The 20,350-nt window shown below is 40.0% G+C and overlaps 1 protein-coding gene across 1 annotated transcript in view; it reads left to right on the top strand.

Annotated features, from left to right (window-relative positions):
• Positions 1-20,350, top strand: part of LOC109927256 (neuronal PAS domain-containing protein 3) — a 1,144,266-nt gene that overhangs the window by 5,347 nt on the left and 1,118,569 nt on the right. The gene's annotated exons all lie outside the window — the stretch shown is intronic.

Here is a 20,350-nt window from a genome sequence, read left to right as displayed (position 1 = left end):
AAAACGTCATTTAATGCTTTATTGAGACTTTGATAAAGGCTCAGATTGACAGTAAGAACTTAAAAGTTGCCTATTCCAAATGTGCGGTTTTTTTTCTTCCTCCGCTGAAGCAGTATTATTGTAAGTGCTTTCATAGTAAGATAGCCTTAGTAATCTTCCAGACTGGAGCACAGAAGTATATTTTTAAGCCATTCTGGGAATTTATCAGAGATTGGAATCTTCAAGATGGAATTAATTTTGAGGAGAAACTTCACAGCTTGTGCATAAGTGCTTTCTTTATCACCAGTCTCCATTTGGTATTCTGAGAGGGTAAATCAAAGAGTGTGATTTGTTATTCTACTCGATTTGAGAGTGGAACTAAATAACACTTCGTCTAAAAATTTGATAGAAGTTGTTGGAGGATATATTTAATTTGATGCTTCTTAATAGATTCTGATTTCTTTGCAACAATGTTGTCATTTTAGAAGCTGGTGTGAATGATTCTGCTCATCAGGCTGTGGAGATGTAATTATTCAAAATGAAATGGGCTGGACTGGGATCACAGAGCTGGTAGTAGCTATATCGTTCAGTATTTGATTGTGGTATGCTACCCATAGGAGAAAAAAGAGCAAATGAATTTGTGTGTTATTTCTTTTTGTTTTCCTCTGTATTTGTGTTACAGTGGGATAGTTATCTTAATTTCTAATTCTTGAAAACACCGTATTTGATCAAGCAAGTGCATTGCGACTACATTATAATTTTTTGGTGATCTTGGCAAAGACAGTTATTGCATTGTTGATTTCTGTGATGAGTCTAATGGACATTTTGGTTTAACTGTTACTTACACTTTAATGTCTGAGTCGCCAATAATTGGGTAACTTTTTTTTGACAAATTCTGTTGTAGAACAGATTCCAAGCAAATCTAAAATGGCGATGTTAAATACTATTTAAATAGCATTTTGGATAATATAAATGAGACGCATTTTATCAAAGCTTTTTGTCTTTCAGTCAACAGGACAAACTGTCATTTCTGAGTGCAAGATGAAAATCTTTGATTAAATGTGTTTCTTTTCAGAATTCTCAAGATCTGTACTACCAAATGATTATAATAGAAATAGTAGTTGTAACTTTACAGTCATTGGAGAGTTAGTGGAGCTGTTGATGGAACTGTGAAATAAGATTGTTTGACATATTTTTCAAACATGCAATGTATGGATAGTGTAAGTATGGGTAAATACAGTTTTGCCTTCTGTAAAGTTATGTTTCAGTGTATCTTAAAAAAAATCATGTTGGCTTTCTTGCGTTGTAAATGCTGTTTTAAAGAATTATTGCACAAAACCAGAAGTTACTGGAAAAGCTCAGCAGGTCTGGCAGCATCTGTGAAGTAAAAATCAGAGTTAACATTTCGGGCCCAGTGATCCTTCCTCAGCACCGGACCAGAAACGTTAACTCTTGATTTTTTTTCTTCACAGATGCTGCCAGACCTGCTGAGCTTTTCCAGCAACTTCTGTTTTTGTTCCTGATTTACAGAATCTGCAGCTCTTTCGGTTTTTAGAGAATTATTGTCTGTCGGGCAGTTTGTTTGAAAGGGCATTGTTGCTTGACTCAAAGTTAGATTTTAAAACTTTTGTTTCTAAAATTTACTTGCCAGAAAAGAGCATTTCTATAAGATTGTTACTGAGTTTTACACATTTTAAATGGCAAGAAAAGATATAAGTCTCTTCTAATATAACAGAAACATGGCATATCCTTTTGTACAGAGTTTTTTTAAGGACTTTTGTTCTTGATGACTTAAGTATCTCTTTTATGCTTGAATTGTGCATCAAAAGAAAACCTGGAAGATTCTGTGAGAACTGGAGGAAAGAAGTAAAATTTAATAGGTGAAAAAAGAACAGAAGTAACATCATATAACTAATAGCAGTTAATTTGAGATATTCTGTATTGGATTTGGAAAAAAAAAAAAAAAAATTTTTCAAATGGCCCAGCGCTGCAGATTGTTTAGGTTATTTAACATTAACATTGATCTAGCAAAGTACATTCATTTCTCCGTGTCTGTGGACCCACGAAATTGACTTCACTGATTTGTGCCGAAAAGGTAACCAATTATTCAAAATTTGCAGGCAAAACTCCTTTGACCACTTTCACTTACGTGGCAATCATGATCTTGCTCTTGCATCTGTGCTATGATGGCTCCTAAGCAAAGTGGTAGTGCTAGCTTGCCAAAGTTCAAGAAGGTGATGATGAAAGCTTAGTGAAATGATGAAAGTGTTGTATAAATTTTAAAATGGTATGTTGGCTAGTGCTGTAGGCTGACTTCAGCCTCAATGAGACTACCATTTGGTCAATCAGGTGCAAAGAGGCCAAAATAAGAAAAGTTGTGAAGGAGTCTGCTCCTCCAAATGGTGTGGGATATCCACTATGAAATGATAGAAAAGAGGCTTAATTTGTGGATTGAGGAGGTGGTGACAGAGAATAAGATTGTAGTGTATGGTTAAACCCTGTGGCAGCAAGTGCTGCACATCTATAAGCACCTGACAAAAGACGTGCAGGATGTCAAGCCTTTCACAGGTGTGGCTGGGAAGATTTACAAATTACTATGGCCTTCACAATGTCAAGCTGAGTGGGGAGGCTGGCTCTACTGACCAGGAGGCTGCCACTGCTTTCATGCCGATTTTCCTCAAGCTGGTTGAGGAGAAGGGATATGGGAACAAACAGGTAGTTATGTTAACAAAACCAGCCTTTTCTACAAGCAAATGGGGTCCCACATGTACATCACCAAGCAAGTCACCAAAGCACGAGCACTCAAGGCTTTGAAGAATTGTGCTATGTTGCTGATTGCTGCCAACGCTAGGAGAGACTGCAAGTGAAAGCCGCTGATGGTCTCCTGGACTGAGAATCCATGCATCCGAAGGGGAAGAACAAGAACCGGATACCTGCATATTGAAAGTCTAATGAGAAGGCTTGGATGTTTGCTTGTATTTTCTGGAATTGGTTTAACAACTGTTTCATCCTTGAGGTCAAGCAAGATCTCCAGTCAGAACCTCGCCTTCAAAGTTCTTCTCATCCTCGACAACGCAGCCAGTCATGATAAGGATCAGATACAGAGTGCCCACTCCAGTTCTCTTTCTACCATCCAACACCTCGTTGACTCAGCCATTTGACCAGGGCATCATCAAGGTGTTCAACAGCTACTACACACAGAACCTGTACCGGACTGCCTGCCAAGCCATATCTACAGATGAAAACCTGACAATGATAGACTTTTGGAAGCAGCTCAACATCTCTGATGTCGTTGAATTGTCCCCATTGCTTGGGAACAGTCACACAGTCTACCATTAACAACTGCTGGAAGAAGGTCTGCTCTGACTTGTGTGACCAACTTTTGAAGGCTTCCCCAGCATTGGTGTCATCAAAACCACCCTTTGTTTGCCCATTGAAATCAGAGGGGAAATCTTCAAAGACATGAGCGAGGACTAAGTCAAGGACATGCTGAACCAAATGGTTGAAGAACCTACAAATGAGAAGTTGGATGAGATGGCTAGTGAGGGGCTCAATAATGGTGACAATGATGATGACATTGAAGATCTCCCCATGGTCCAGCCACTTACTTCAGCAAAGCAAACATCCCTATTTAACACCAACAACATCATCCGCAAGGAGTTACAAGAATCTCATCCCATAGTTGAACAGAGCCTAAAGTTCAAGAGAGCAGTCAAGGCAGCAAGTCTCCCCTACGTTGACCTCCTGAAGTATATACACTGGCAGGCATGACAAACTACGCTGACACAGTTCTGCTAATTGTTCCGGTACACAGCTCTTGTCCTCAGCCCCACATGAGCAAGGCCATAGGTGCTCAGGAGGATTAATATGTAGAGGAAAACCTTGAGGACATCTGCTAGATGGAGGTAGAGGTGGAGGGTGCATCATCAGGGGAGGAGGCACAAATGTACCTTCCTCCCCTCTCCCCACACCCAGTAACCAGCCACAATCTCCTGCAACAATGTTCTGTTCCTGTATGGAGAACTTCTCACATTTGCTATTAAGTTACAATACGCTACAATTGTTTTTAATGTTTTATTCCATTGGTATTAAATTTTATTTCGGATGTTTTAGTGTTTCTTATTTTAACCCAAAAATAATAGGTGAAAAATCATAATCTTGAGGTCCGGGAACTATTTTACCATAATAATTAAGGGTCATACTCCCAAATTCATCATTTGCAATGGGTTTCAGGAACGGAATCCGTGCAGATTCTGAAAAATGACTGTAAAGCCAGGCAAAGCTAGCAAAGAGTTGTTGGCTAAATCCACCTCATTGTGGGATCACACGGCACAGGGTCATGTCTTATCTCTGGGCCAGAGGGCCTCAAGTACCACCTGTCCCAGATATGTATTGTTACATGCTTGAATTCATTGGTTAAAAGTATATACACTGAATTTCCAGGCTCCTGTGGTGCAGTGATAGTGTTCCTACATCTGGAACAGAAGGTCAACTCTTACCTGCTGTCGATGTATGTTAGAACATCCCTGAACAGGTTGATTTTAAAATATCTAAATCCACCAAATTGAGGGCTCTTGTGGCACAGTGGTAGTGTCTCTGCCTCTGAGCTAGGAGGCCCAGGTTCAAGTCCCACCTGCTCTGCAGGTGTGCAATAACATCTCTGTATAGGTTGATTCAAAAATATCTCTTTCTTTACCATAGTGGGGGTCGGTCTCTCCCTCTCCCTCTCCCTCTCCCTCTCTCTCTCTCTCTCTCTTTCCGCCCCCCCACCATCCACATGGATCGAGATCTGGATCAGGTGTGAGTTTGATGCAATACACTGCCTTTCTATAACCTGTTCATCCTCTACACTGAGTACAACTCTCTCTCCCTCACACACATGTGAATTTGTATTTGCAGATACATTCTATTTTGTTCAAAAAGCACACAATTTATAGACAGTCACTTCGTGTGGCATTTTATAAATTTCTACTTTAGAAATAAAACCAGTCTGACTCCAAACCAAAACACAAACCGATTCTAAACAAGGCCTCACACCTAACATACATTGTCTGACATAAAATGTCACCTCTTCTATACATTGATAAAAGCTTTAGACAGTGACTTCAAAGGGATTTGGGTATTTATATATACATGTTAATTAATTAAAACCTTCTAACTGATTAAAGATTTAACAGCATCTTAGGTTTTTTTAAATACATCCTCATCAGTGCTGTGACCGTTGATCTTTTTCTTAAATTCTGTGTCTGATACTATCTCTCTCACTAACACCTGAAGAAGGAATGAGGCTCTGAAAACTGGGTTTTCAAATAAACCTGTTGGACTATAACCTGGTGTCATTTTATTTCTGACCTTGTCCACTCCAGTCCAACATCGGCACCTTCACATCAGATCTAAAACAACACATTTGAGTTTGATATTTGGTGAGTATTCAGTGGAGCAATGACTGATATTTACAAGCTGGCTTGTTGTAAGTGCTACATATTGGACAATTTTATGTTTATTGTTTGTTTTTCTATTGTGAGAAGACTAATTTTGGTGACATTTTCTTCTCCCACATGTTTGCGGTATTTCAGTGTTCATGAAACTGGTTCGGAGAACTTTGCGTTTATAGGAACAGATGGCTTAATTCAACTGTATTTTGGTCAACCCCCTTTTTACTGGGGTTTATAATCTTGTTAGCACCTTTAGATTTAGTTTTTACATTGTCAGCGTCAGACCCTGTGTCTGCCTTCCTTTTTGGTAGAAGAGCCTATATTTAATTTATTAACAAACAGTAGCAACTTGTATAATAAATGTAGCATTATTATTCTGTTTTTATGTTCATGTGTTTAGAAGTAATTTATTGATAATGAATAAATTCGGAAGTTCAGTGCCTGTCATTATAAAAGCAACTCTGATAATCATTCCAAAAGAAAGTTTGGATGCAGTTTATATTGACCTGAAGTTTTTGTTAACAAATGTGGAATTTGGTGAAGGAATCAGATTAAGTGTTAGATGCATGTGTTTCCCGCTCTCAAATATTTGTGTAATAAACTGTAATGTGCTGGCAATGTAGTGACAGGTTTAAAGTACAAGCCATGATTAGTGTGTAAATTGTGAAGCAATTTGTGGCAAAAGGAAGATTACCCATGAGTTGCAAATCATCATGAATTTCGAGACTAATGACAAATTTATGAGGTTAGCACAGCTATTGTTTCTCAAGTAATTGTTGCCATTGCACATTAATTACCAATTAAACTAATCACAAAGTTAATGATGGTACTCAGCAGTATAAGGACTATTTTAATGATGAGATTATGTTCCTGTGCTGTTCAACCTGTCTGGCCCAGAAGGCAAACAATTTAAATTGGAGTCTTAATCATGCAGTTAGTACATTATTGTTGGAGATATTTCAATCTGAAATGTCGTCTACATTTTTCACAAGTGAAAAGTTTCGTTCCACGTTCACTCTCGATTGAAAAATGTGTAACAGGGTAAGATGTGAGATGTTTAATTCACCAAACATCCTGGGGCAAAGTGGTTAAGATAAGGATAGATAGCATAGATATTTGTGAATCGACCTGTGCAGAGATGTTAGTACACACCTCTGGAGCAGGCTGGACTTGATCCTCAGCCTCCTGGCCCAGAGGTAGGGACATTATCAAATGACCCTCTTAACATAGGACGGTAGTACTCAAGCATCTGATGGTAAAACCTATTTCTCAGAAACAATCTTCAATTCAACACTAATTATCCCACATGGGTAGGTGGGACTTATACCCAGTTCTTTTAGGCTGGAGGTGGGGACACTACCACTGTGTTGCAAAGAACTTGTTTTTATGTTCCCTTAAAGTACATGAAGGAGCTATTTATTGACATGTTTAAGGTGACTGAAAGCATTGATAGGTCAGATAGAGAAAACTAACTGCTTTGTTAGTTTAGGGAGCCAGAGTATTTAGGGATCATACCTGGAAGAGTTTCTCCAGACAAAAGACACTGGAAATTTGAAACTCTTCCCTCTGTTAAACCGTTAAAGGTTAGGTCTCCTATTCATGTTGCTAGCTTCTCATTGAGATTCTCCATTTACAAGGGCCAGTTGCTGCCTCTGCATCCCTTTTTTTGTTACTGCCATAATTAGGACACTTATTTGTTATCCTGCAACTGTTTCTCCTGCTTTCACCTTATCACCCCTTTCCCTAAACTGAAATTCAAAAAAAGGCCTGTGGCAGGATTGCCTTGGAGTTGTGGCGATTCTGTTCCCTATTGAAAAAAAGGATGGGAGCCTGGATCCAGAGGTCCTGCTTTCCCTCACCCCACCCCCCCTTATGACAGATCATGTTTTTACCAGGGGAACATAGCCAGGACATGACTTAAACATGTCAGAAACCCAAAAATGATATGACCACAACTCCTCAGTGTCAAGCTCAAACATACACCCACTTCTGCTGGAGCAATAATATTATCCAACTGTATATAACTTACAATATTTTAGAGTAAAAGCTCAAAGGTGAATAAGGTCTGTGGAGCTGTCAAGCTGTCAAATTATTTAAATCCCTTACACTTGAAACAAAACAGCCTGCCTGTGTCTGAGATGAAAATAATTGGTGCTTCAAATTTCAGTTGATGTTTGTCGACATTATAATTGCTCAACTCCATCCACAAACTGACATTCTCATAATGGAGTGAGGGGTGGAGCTGTTTTGTAAATTTACAGCTTGATTGGCCATTCAAAATGTTAAGGGACTACCAGTCTTTGATGTGGGATTATGTTAGTTTTTATATGGGATAATAAATGTATGAAGGGATTTAAATGTACTATTTGAAATTTTATCGGCAGGAGTTTTTGTTTAATATAGTGAAGTCTGTCTTAGATATTTCAAACTTTTGGTATCTTTCATCTCTGCATGACCTCTGAGGTCTGCCCATATTACATACGGGTACACTGAAGTTGGTTTTAAGGGTGTAAGGGAAAACGGCTGGTGGGAGGAGTGTATGCCATGGCTCCCCTTTAGATTAAGCTCTTTAGTTACTCCTTTTAAAAGAATATTAATTATGCCAAGGACCTTTTTCCATTCCGAACACTCCCACTACCGTTTCAAGCCCTTACCTAATTTTATTTAAGCAACTGGACTACAGCAGTTCAATTAGTGGAACAAGTAGAAGTATTCACCTGACCCTACTCCAGATGCTATCTAATTTAGAGCTATTTAAAGATGCACCCTACCCTATTGTTGGGAAGATGACTTTTTGGGCAATAGGAACAGAAGCCAATTCCATGGCACTACGGATGGATTTGCTGCTGGAGGGGAGGAAGAAGAGTGGCAGGACAATAGTAATAGGGATTCATTAGTAAAGGGAACAAACTGGTGTTTCTGCAAAGGAGACTCCAGAATGGTATGTTGCCTCCCTGGTGCCAGCACCATTGACACCTCAGTTTGCAAAGCATTCTGAAGAGGGAGGCTGCAGAAAAAAAAATTGAGGATGTTACCAGGATTGGGGGGTTTGAGTTATAGGGAGAATCGTGGAGCTATTCAGCATGAAAACAGAACCTTCGCTCTAACTCAACCATGCTGTACAGATATTCACTCACTCGTTGAATTAACAACTTTCACTACCTGATACTGAGCTCACTGCACTGCTTTATACTGAGTTGCTCCCAGTACATTTCACAGCAATACTGATTTGCTACACAAATCTCCCAGTCTACACACCTATTATATGTTCTGGTAATTAATCTATTTTTCATGGTAAGGATGTAGTTACTTGTTTTTTTTTCCCTTCTCCCAGCCTCCTCTTTTCTGAAGTAATGGAATGATATTCAAAAATCAACAGCTCAGTTCCTGGGTTTCACAAATTATGACTAACAGATTGACAATTTCTTTACCCACTTCTTGGAGAGGGTGCAGAAAAGATTTCCGGTATCGGTACTGATAATGCATTAGGACCTGTACCACCTACAGAAGTAAAGCAAAGGGATGAGGTCCTAATTAAGCACAAGCTCAGTATTGGGAGGTAGAATATAAATTAGAAAGGAGGATATTAAATGTAGTAATGTGAGAATTGCTACCAATGCCACAGGCTAGAAATAAAAGGTTCCGATCAGATGAATACACAGCTGAAGAAATGGTGTAGTGGGAGGACTTCAGAGCTTTGTGGAAGATGCGACCAGTACAAACAGGATAGGTTGCAACTGGGCAGGAACAGTAGCAATGTCTTCGGGTTGAGTGATGTTTGCTAGTGCTATCGGGGAGTGTTTAGTCTAGAATGATAGTGGCAGGAAACTTGAGCAGGGAGACAGGAGAAAATGAGGATAGAAATGCAAGGCAGAAAATTAAGAAGCAAAAAGTGGAAGGCAGAAACTAAGGGGAAAACAAATGGGGCCATAGTGTGAAATAGAGCTAAAATAACTAACCAGGTTAGAAGGATAAGTCTGAAGGCATTGTGGGTTAAAACATGGAGCATTTGCAATAATGTAAATGGATTAACAGCGCAAGTAAATATTGATGGGTATGATACAGGTGCAGTTATGCAGGATTACCAAGAGTGGGAACTGAAGATCGAGGCATATTCAATATTTAGGAAGGACATAGACAGAAAGAAGGTGGTGTAGCATTGTTAGTAAAGGAGCCTTTCAATGCAATAGTGAGGAACGATATTGGCTCAGAAGAGTATGATTGAAATCTGTTTGGGAGAGATAAGAATCATCAAGTGGAAGTTTATAAGTCCCCAAACTGTAGCAGAAATGTTTGGAAAAGCATTATAAAAGAGATTGAAGATGCATATGTTAAGGACATTGCTGCAATTATGGGTGACTTTAAACCTACATGTACAATAAACCATACTAGCAATAATACTGTGGAAGAAGATTCCCTGGAATGTATACACGAATTTTTTGATGAATATTTTGAGGAACCAGCTAGACAGTACGTTATCCTAGACTGGGCATTGTGTAGTCAGAGAGAACTAATTAAAATTGTTGGAGAGGAGCAACCGTAAAATGATAGCATTGTTGATTAAGATAGAGAGTGAAGAATTCAAATCTGAAACTAGGACTTTGAATCTAAATAAAGGGACCTGCGAGGTCTGAGGCACGAATTGGTTATGATAGATTGGGAAACCTAACTGAAAGGATGGCAGTGGAAAGGCAGTGGTTAATATTTAAGGAGCGTATGCATAAAGTACAACACTTATTAATCTTGATATGGTGAAATATTAAAACAGAAAGATGTCTCGACCATGGCTTACAAAAGAAATTAGTCATAGTATTGGATCCAAAAAGGAGACATATAAACTTGCCAGAAAAATGTAGCAAGCCTGAGGACAGGGACCAGTTTAAGATTCAGCAAAAGAGGACCAGAAGATTGTTCAAGAGGGTGAAATAGAATATGAGAGTTAAACATACCATGAATAAAACTGACTAAAAGGTTCTGTAAATATGTGAAGAGAAAAAGATTAGTGAAGATAAATGTAGATTCTGTACAGTCAGAGGTCAGGGAAATAATAATGAGAACAAAGATATGGTTGAAGAATTAAGCACATAGTTTGGTTCTGGACACAAATAATTTCCCAGGAACGTTGGAGGACCAAGGGTCTAACAAGAGGGAGGAATTGGGGGAAAAATATCAGCACCAATAAAACAAAGGGTGCAAGAGAATTTAATGGGGTTAAAGGCTGACAGATCCCTAGGGCTCGATAATATGTATGCCAGTGTACTAAAGGAAGAGGCTGTGGAAATTTTGGATGCATTAGTGATCATATTCCAAAATTTTATAGACTCTGGAGCAGTTTCTGCAGATTGGAGTGGTTTTAAACCCTTAGAGTCCCACCTGAGACCGAGATGGCACACATATCATTAAACTGCTTGCAACAGGCCTGCACTGAGTTGGGGAAAAAACAGGAGCTACATAACAGAAAATCAGTGAATTTATTGGCTGGTGTTGACCTTCCCTTATTGACTATCTCTAAAAAAGCTCTAAATTAGAGAAATATTATTAGGGCACTAACTGAGAAACAAAAGGGATAATTGAAAGTTAGGGCCAATACAATACATTGGTATAAGTAGGCCAGAGTAGGATAAGGCAAAGACAGTGAAGTTAACTTAAGAGGTGTCACTTCAAGACTAAGTAATCAAGAATGTATGTAGGTAAGTGAATAAGTAAATAAAGTTAATGGGGGAAAAGATCAGCATTAATAAAATAAAAGGGTGCAAAATTAAAGGGGTTAAATGCTGACAAATCGCTAGAGCCTGTATGCCAATGTACTGAAGGAAGTGGCCGTGGAAATTTTGGATGCATTGGTGATCAGGTCAGTCAAGTAGAGTATATGATGGGTCTCAATCTGCTCAAGGATAAATTTCTTGTTTGTGTGCTGAGTGTTCTTTGTCAGATTCACTGATGTCAAGCGGTGTTCTTCTCTGACCGCTGTCTTCTGCTGGCTGACTGTCACCTATAGGATGACCAGTGGACAGGCAAGGGATCTTTGCCTTGGATAAGATAATCTTCCGGTCCAGGGTCCACTCCGTTGAGCAGGATGAGAAGTGTTCACATTTATTCTTCCAGAAGGTGCACAGCAAGAGCTCTGTGATCAGCAACCTGAAGGAAGAAGATGGCTTGGTAATGCCTTCTCAGTCTGACATCCTGAGGATCAACCAATGCTTTTATCCCAGACTGTACGACATAAACCCCACAGATAGCATGGCTTCCATTTGTTCCTGTCCTCTATCATGGAGGTCTTGGATGACTCTATATGACAACAGTGTGGTTGATTGTTAACTTTAATTGCCCTTGAACAGAATGGTTTGCCAGACCATGTCAGAATAAAGATGCAACAAATCCAGGCCTTGCTATTGACACCATGTCCCATGAAAGAATCAAAGGAAAGTGAGGTTTCATCAGAGAATATTGGAAGATTTATGTTTTGGCTTCTATTAAAAGTTCATTTGATTCAATACCAAAACAAGGTCAATGGTGTTGAAATATTACTCATTATTTATTTTCGTTGATTTTGATAAACTTTTTTGTATTATTTATGCCGTGCATCTTTGAATACACTATACAACAATTTAATCACTATCAATTTTCACTTTTTCAAATAGAAATGGAAAAAAATTAGAAATATTAAGTCTGTGCCTGATTTAAGCTTATAAATAAGCTTTGCGAAAGCTTGTATAATTACTGAGTGTATCAAATTTGTGTCAGAAGTGACTATTATTAATCAGGATATTACTGAGTAGTTCCAAAAAAGGGAGCTTACAACTCAACCCCATTTTAGGATATTGTATTAAATACCATCTCAAAAATATATATCTTGACATGTATATCCTGCAAAATAAAATTATGTATGCTATTGTGGTTAGAAGTTGTTATGAATGATGTGTACTTACATTTATAGACATTGAGGCATTTGAGAGGGCAGTGTTATTTGGATAGAAAAAATGTATAGAGGTATTGGAGAAAAGAGGAGATTGGCAGGTAGGTAATGATACTCATTTGAGAAACTGGTACAGGCATGATGTGCTAAATGGCCTCTTTTTGCACCATAACACTTCTGTGAATGTGATTCTGCAACAAAGATATGTTAGTCATGTGTAGGCACAGTTTCTCAAATCTGTCTATTCCAACAACTGGAAATAACCAAAAAACTGGATATTTTCTCTAGGGTACTGGTTGCAGAACTGTGCAGAAATGGAGAGTTCATTCTCAAACTGATTCCAGAGGACTGAAGTGCTGGTGCCGAGTGTGGCTAACTTGAGTCTACAACACTAATTGTTTGCTGTTGAGCAGTTTGATATTGGTTTCTTCTTGTTTTCTTCTTGTAGTGGACCTAGTCACTGGCTGTGATTAGGATTGTCATGTTTCCGAAATGGCAAGAGATCTGGGATCTGGCTTTGACAGTGTATTTTGAACTCAAAAGCTCACAATCAAAGGAACAGGCACAGTTAAGTTTGTTTTCCTCTTATTGGAGGCACATTGCTTCCAGGGATCATCATCACTGTGTTTTTTTAATCTGATTTCCAACTGTACTGAAGGCAGAAGGTTTTATCTGCCTCAACAGAGCTGGCCAATCAAAGGCCTTATTGACACTCAGTGTAAAAGGTTGGCCACAGTCAGTCGGGCTGTTGGTGTGAACTGTTGTTCCAGTCTCGAGATTGGGTCACATTCAGACCTGCAGCTCAAGTCTAAATATGGATGATTAAATTACGTCAGCTGGGGGATGGAGAATGGGCTCTAGACAAGGGGTGTTATCAGGACAACAAGTGCAGGGCTGGATGAACACAGCAGGCCAAGCAGCATCATAGGAGCAGAAAGGCTGACGTTTCGGGCCTAGACCCTTCATCCAAGTAAGCGTGGAGGCGGAGGCGGCGGAAAAACTGCTCTCAGTCCAAGCGTGAGCGGCATTCGTTGATCTGTGGGTGGAGGGGGACAAAGGTGAGCCCTTTACTGAGGACTGACCGTTCGTCCTCAGTAAGGGGTAGGTCTGGGGGGATGGTGAAGACTCGGCAGGGCTGGGTGCTATTGTCCCCTCTGGAGCTGTTGGCTGTGGAGGCTGTGGGCGGAGCGACGCCGGCTGTGGGCGGAGTTGCGTCGGCATCGGCGGTGGGCGGAGTTGCGTGTTATCAGGAGATGGTTACTGATTCTAAACCTTATGACTAAAGCAATGAAGAATAAGTCTGCATGCATTTCTGGCAGCCACTTGGTATTCTGCTGGACCTGGTGTTCCATATTGACAGCCAAACATTGCAGGTTGGACTCCTCCAATCGCCAGTCCACACTATCGAGTGTTTGTCCATTTAGAATAAGTTATTCATCTGCAATAGTTGGGGTCATTATTCCTCTGGGACTGAGCAGGTGCCTGGTTTCTGGCAGTGCCAGCTACCAGGAATGTTTCTTCCTCAACCAGTTATGGAGGTGAGTCAGTGCTCATCGGGTTGTGCTCCTTTGTCTAATTTCAATTAAGTAACCATTGAGGTGAAAGTCTCTGAATTGTAGAAGGGTGCAGGTGTAAGTTTGATGTGAACCTTCTGAGGGAGCTGTAGCTTCTTCCTCAGAGAAAGAGGAGGAGTTGAGAGACTAGCCCTTTAAGGGCTGAAGATTTTTAGGTGTGCTGGTGCCTGCATAATCAAACAGAAGGAATTAGTTATACAATAATTGTAAACACTTGAAAATATTACGATATTTATGATGATAATGGGAGAGCAGCACAGCATAATGAAGCTGACTTTCTTGCCTCGACATGGAGGTCTTGGTGTCCCCACTTGTGTTGGAGTCCTTACCAGGGTTTTCTTCATGTTGGAGGCTGAGGAAACAGTTGTCAGCCACCTCGCCCCCATTTTCTCCTGTATCGAGACAAACTGAGGGATTGAGCAAGAGAAAGTTGCAAGAAGAGTGGTGAGATTTCCCAGTGAGGGAGGAGGAAGAACAAAGGGCAAGAAGGTGTAGTAGTTTGCAGTAATGAGGTGACAGCCATTTAGAAGGTCTTGTGTGAGAGTGATAGACCATTTAGCTTTGGTGGGAGGTTTGTGAAATGTTAGGGTTCAGGAGAATGTGGGTAGCAGAGATAAGATGGTGGCACTTACCCTTGTAGAACGTAGAGCACAGTGTTTTGTTTTAAAGGATTGAAGGGGATTTCTTCTGACTATAGAAAAGGCACGGACTTGGGTAAGGTTGCTCATATTGTTCCGCACAGGCAGTGTCTGGTAGTTTGGCCCCCTTTGAGCCCTCCTCCAACAGGACTTTCAGGTCCCTATTTGTGAACTGGAGTGCCAATTTTCCTTTCTCAGTCACCTTTGCAGTTGAGCCGCGGATTTGGAATGAAGTTCCTAACTTGCAGAATTAATAATGGTAAATAGGTGGTGTTTAAATATGGCACCTGCAACATAAGTATCAGAAGGACATAGCAACAGTGAGTATTTTCACCTCTGCTACAGTGGGATTTAACGTGGAGGGTGCTGTGGAGCTTAGTTGCAGTGTTAGTAAGGTGAGCAGCGGAAGAAAGGTTACTGGGAGTAACTAAGGAAAGCTCTGCATCCGAATTTCGGGAAATTGACACTTTGTCAAAATATGGGAAGATTTAGCCCCATGCTTCAGTGATCCCAAGTAATTTGGTCATGTCCAAAATGAAAATGAATTTCAAATGATGAATTGTTATGAGAGAGGAAGTAAATGAAGGAGAGGAAATAATTTATCCAAGTGTGTTTAAAATCTAGATATCAAAATGGCTTATTTTAAAGTATGTTCAAATTTTACTTCTCTGCTTTTGAATACTTTATAGATGTTGCAAATTTAACAGATAGGAATTTAATGTTATTTGTATTTCTGAAAATACAGTAAAATATGCATAAGTCACCACAAAACCAGCAGCATTTAATCACAAATTATATATTAAGAAAAAGAGACAAAGTTAAGTCAGATCATTTTTTGTTCATTCCATGGCCTCTTGGTTTCATGAACCAGTCACTGCCGAAGACTAGGACCTGCCCAACTGCCAAAGTTGGAGGTCTTTTCCAACTTAAAAGGACTGAGTCCTGTCCATCTGCTGAGGACCAGGAGCCCATCGATGCTGCCAAAGACCTGGGACTGTCCAACCAAAACTGCTGCGCCTCAGCCACAGAAAAAAGAGATGAATTCAATACAAAAGGTGAAATTAAGAAATAATAAAACATAAATTAAAAAGAATGCGGCCATTCGGTACTCTTCAGTTAATCATTCAAAATCTTGAAAATTATAAGCATGGTTTGGGTGTTTATAGGCTATGTATGCAATGTTTTTATAATCACAGAATCCCTCAGTGCAGAAAGAGGTACATCCCTGGACACTGTGGGGCAATTTAGCATGGCCAATCGACTGAACCTGCACATCTTTGGCATGTTGGAGGAAACTGGAGCAGCCAGAGGAAAAACACACAGACACAGGGAGAATATGCAAGCTGTACATGCAGTCACCCAAGGTTGGAATCGAACCTGCACCCTTGGTGCTGTGATGCAGCAGTGTTAGCCAGTGAGCCACTGTGCCTCCCCTTACTGATTAATTTCTTCATTGATTTCGTAAAAGTACTTTTTACAGAGTTAACATAAATTTCAATGCCTCTTCACCGATGTTTAGTTTTATGTTGTTTGGTTGCATAAATATCTTGCCCAATATAGCCACGACCTTTCTGGCATTATCTTCTTCCTTCTCCCTACATCAATACTTTGAGTCCCCAAGAGACCTATTGTTGATCTACACATTTTCCTTGCTGACATCATTCCTAAATATTGGATCAACTTCATCAAGTTTATGGAACTGATAGTGCACTACCTCCCTTTGTAAGCTTTTGGATTGCTTTCCTTCAACTCAGCTTTGAAATAATCCGAATTATTATCTTTTGTCTCTGCTGCAAACCTTGCTTCCTTTCCAATAGTTTTATCCTCTATACCATAGCTTAGACTTAACCAGTCCATTGCTAACTTTAGTTTTTTAACTTGAATCTGAGCTGAATTTAAGACCACATAAAATTCATTTATAGCCAATTCTGCAACAGTGCTGAACTCCTCCTCCTAGTTATTTTGTTGCGTAAGACTACGACAAACCTTGATCAGTTTAAGATTTTACTGCCACACTTCTGTATTTGCTAGACCTCCCTAACTGCACCCTCACAAGCTTCAAATTGTTCGAAACTCTTGCATGCGTCCAGGAACACACACAGTCTTGCTTGTTCATCATTCCTGTACACTCACTTTTCCCTTTTCTCAGAATGTCACTTGGCAAATACTTGTCATTGTCTTTAAATCACACTACAACTTGCTGTTTCATCTCCAGTCCCATCTCTCTTCTCTCATCCTTTCCTTGGAACATGATTGATGTATTCTGTCTTTTTGCATTCTGTACCTTCCTTCATTAACGTGATGTAAACAGATTATAATTATTGTGTGAAATAGCTGCAAGAAAATTTTGCCTCTGTAGATCACGTGTATAAAGTTGTAATTGTTGTTAATTCAAATGCAATTCCATTTCAAGTTCCAATTAGATTGAAAATTACATTTTCAGTGTCATGATTATGTGATTGTAAATGTTTGATTTTAACTATGTGAAATCAAGATTAAAGAACCAAGTAGCAGCTACAAAATGGGGCTGATGGACTTCTAATCCCACTAATGCTGAAGTTGCAGGAATTGCCATTTTTAAAAGGGCCTGCTGAAACAGTTGCTTGCTTCTGGCAGAGAAGGCTGGATTTTTGCCATCAAGATGGGAAGTTCGAATTGGAATATTTCCCCATTTCCATATGAAAGAGCTCTCGATGGACTGTTTTCTTCCCAGGGAGGTGGAGACAGGATCAATGTCAGACCTACTGACTTTGGAAGCAGTTCACGTGTTTGTGAAGGAAAGTAAATGCTGAGGCAGACTTATTAGAAGTTTATCCTCTGGAAATTTATCCCAGTTTTATTATGTTAGACTCCAGCAGTCACCCCTCACTCTGTCACTCCATGTCATTTGACTTCTGTGCCCTTTCTATGAACTCCTCCATGACTGATGTGTCTCCTTCATAGAAGCATATGACTCGGGAAGAAGCCATTGAACCTTTTTTGAGTCTTAGCATACAATAAGATCACAGCTGATCTAGTTGTGGTCCCCGCTTTACTTTGCTGTCTGCATTGCGTAAACATGACACCCTTGCCCATCAGAAATCTATCTGACTCCTCTCTGATAAGCTTACAGGAGTTATCCTGTCTTCTGGGGAAGAGAATTCCACAATCTAATGAACCTTGGAAAGAAAAGAAATCTGCTCAGGAGACCTCTTAGTTTAAGAATAAGTTTCCTTGTTATAGTCTCGTCTTTAAGAGGAGGCATCTTCCTGGTATCTATCCTATTTTGTACAGCTGTAGTAAAAACATCTTGCTTGCATCTCCATTTCTTGACCCCCAGCACCCACCATGCCCACTCACCCAGCATGCACTACAGAACCATGCACTATATAATAACAACAGCATGTCTTGAAATGACTTCAGAAACATTCATTCAGAAATCCTCATTGGCTCTGTTTTGAACAACAGCTTTTTTTCCTTTATGAACATACAAACAAGGAACATAGGTAGATCACTCTTCGAACCTGCACCTCCATTCTGTTAAATCGTGGCCGATCTGATTTTAAATTCAACTGTACACTCCTGCGTATCTCTGATAATCTTTTACCCCCTTGAAAATCAAGTATCTATCCACCATTGCCTTAAAACTATTTAAAAATTCTGCATCTGCTGCTTTTGAGGAAGGGAATTCTGAAGACTCTCAACCTTCTAAGAGGGAAAAAAAAGTTTCTTCATTTCTGTTTTCAATACATGATCCCTTTTATTTTTTTAATCGTGACTCCTAGTTGATATTTCCTGTTGTGAGGAAATCTCTTTCAACATCCACCTGGTCAAGTCTCCACAGGATCTGTATGTTTAAATTAAATCACCTCTGACTCTTCTAAACTCTAGTGGATACAGGCTTAACCCGTTTCACCTATCCTCCGTAAGGTAATCCGTTCATTCAATATTAGTTGAGTAAACCTCTGATCTGCTTCCAGTACATTAACAACCTTCCATAACTACGGTGACCAGTGCTGTAGACAGTAGCCCAGAAGCAGTCTCAAACTGTATAAAATTGAAGCATAACTTGCTTCTTGCAATAAGAGATTGCATTCTTAAGCTTTCCTTATGACTTGTTTTTCCTGCAGACTAAATTTCTGCAATTCTTGCATGAGGACACCCAGATCACTGTGCATTTCAGAGCTCTGCAACCTCTTACCATTTAGATAATATACATCATTTGTATTCTTTCTGCCAAACTGGACAATTTCACGCTTGGTCACGTCGTACACCATTTACCCAGATCTTTGTCCACTCACTTAACTACATCCCATCGTAGGCACCTTAAAACCGCTACACAAATCGTTTTCCTACCTATCTTGTGTCATTGGTACAGTTAGCTAACATTTAGTCCCTTCATCGAAATTATTTTTATAAATTGTAAAGAGTTGATGCCCAAGCACCAACCCTGTAGCATAGTACTTGTGACACCTTGCCAGCCTGAAAAAAGACTCATTTATTCCTTTTTTTTTGCTGTTAGCCAGCCAACCCTTCATCCATACCAATGTGTAACCGCCAACAGTATGAGCTTTTATTTGCTCCAGTTGCCTTTGCTATTGCAGCTTATCGAATGCCTTTTGGAAATCTAAGCAGGTCTGCTTGTTCCCCTCTATCCAGAGCATAAGTTACTTTATCAAAGAACTCCAATAAATTAGTGAAACATAATTTCCTTTGACAAAACAATGTTGACTCTGCCTGATTACCTTGAATTTATCTAAGTACCCTGTTATAATGTCTTCAATAATAGCTTTGAACATTTTCCTTATTACAGCAGCTAAGCCGACTGGCCTGCATTTTCCTGCTTTCTGCCTCCCTTTCTTTTTGAATAAAGCAACTATATAAGCTATTTTCCAACCTAAAAGAACCTTCCCAAAATCAAATGAGTTTTGGAAAATGAAAACCAACGCATCAACTATGTCATGAATAGTTTCAAACTCGAAACAAAGGCATGTGTCTACATAAAGATATATGGTAGGTCAGAAGATTTAATAAATACTTAAAAAGAAACAAAGAATTACCAAAAGATTAATTAGGAAGGGAAAAGAAAAAAAAGTTGAGAGAAAGTTAGCCAACAAAATAAAAACAAAGGAAAATTTTCTTGGAGGACAGGCAGCATCAGAGAAGCAAGAAAGTTGACATTTCGGGTTGGGACCCTTCTTCAGAAATGGGGGAGGGAGAAGGGAGCTCTGAAATAGATAGAGTGAGGAGGGGTGGGGCTGGGGAAAGTAGGTGGGATAGTGATAGGTGAGTGCAGGTAGGCAGTGGTGGGGATTGGTCAGTGAGGTGGGAGGAGCGGATAGGTGGGAGAGAAGATGGACAGGTTGTGTCAGGTCAAGGAGGCGGGGATGAAAGGGAGGGTTGGTTATGGGATGAGGCCAGGGATGGGGAGATTTTGAAATTGGTAAAGTCCACATTGAGACCATTGGGTTGTAGGCTCCCAAGGTGGAATATGAGGTGCTGCTCCTCCAGTTTCCGGGTGGTGTCATTGTGACACTGGAGGAGGCCCAGGATGGACATGTCGCCCAGGGAGTGGGAGGGGGAGTTGAAATGGTTCATGACTGGAAGGTGTTGTCGTTTGTCGTGAAAAGAGTGCAGGTGCTCTACAAAACGGTCTCTGAGCCTCCGCTTGGTCTCATCAACATAGAGGAGGCCACATCGGGAGCAGCGGAAGCAGTAGACCACATTGGCGGATGGGCAGGTGAACCTCTGTTTGATGTGAAAGGTTTTATTGGTTCCTTGGATGGAGGTGAGAAGGAAGGTGTGTAGGGGCAGGTGTAGTAGTTCCTG

Source organism: Rhincodon typus, chromosome 8 (assembly GCF_021869965.1).
Source record: "Rhincodon typus isolate 14 chromosome 8, sRhiTyp1.1, whole genome shotgun sequence".
In the NCBI taxonomy this organism is placed as follows: domain Eukaryota; kingdom Metazoa; phylum Chordata; class Chondrichthyes; order Orectolobiformes; family Rhincodontidae; genus Rhincodon; species Rhincodon typus.
Note: the sequence above shows the minus strand (reverse complement) of the source record. Positions and strands in the feature narration are given on the sequence as shown.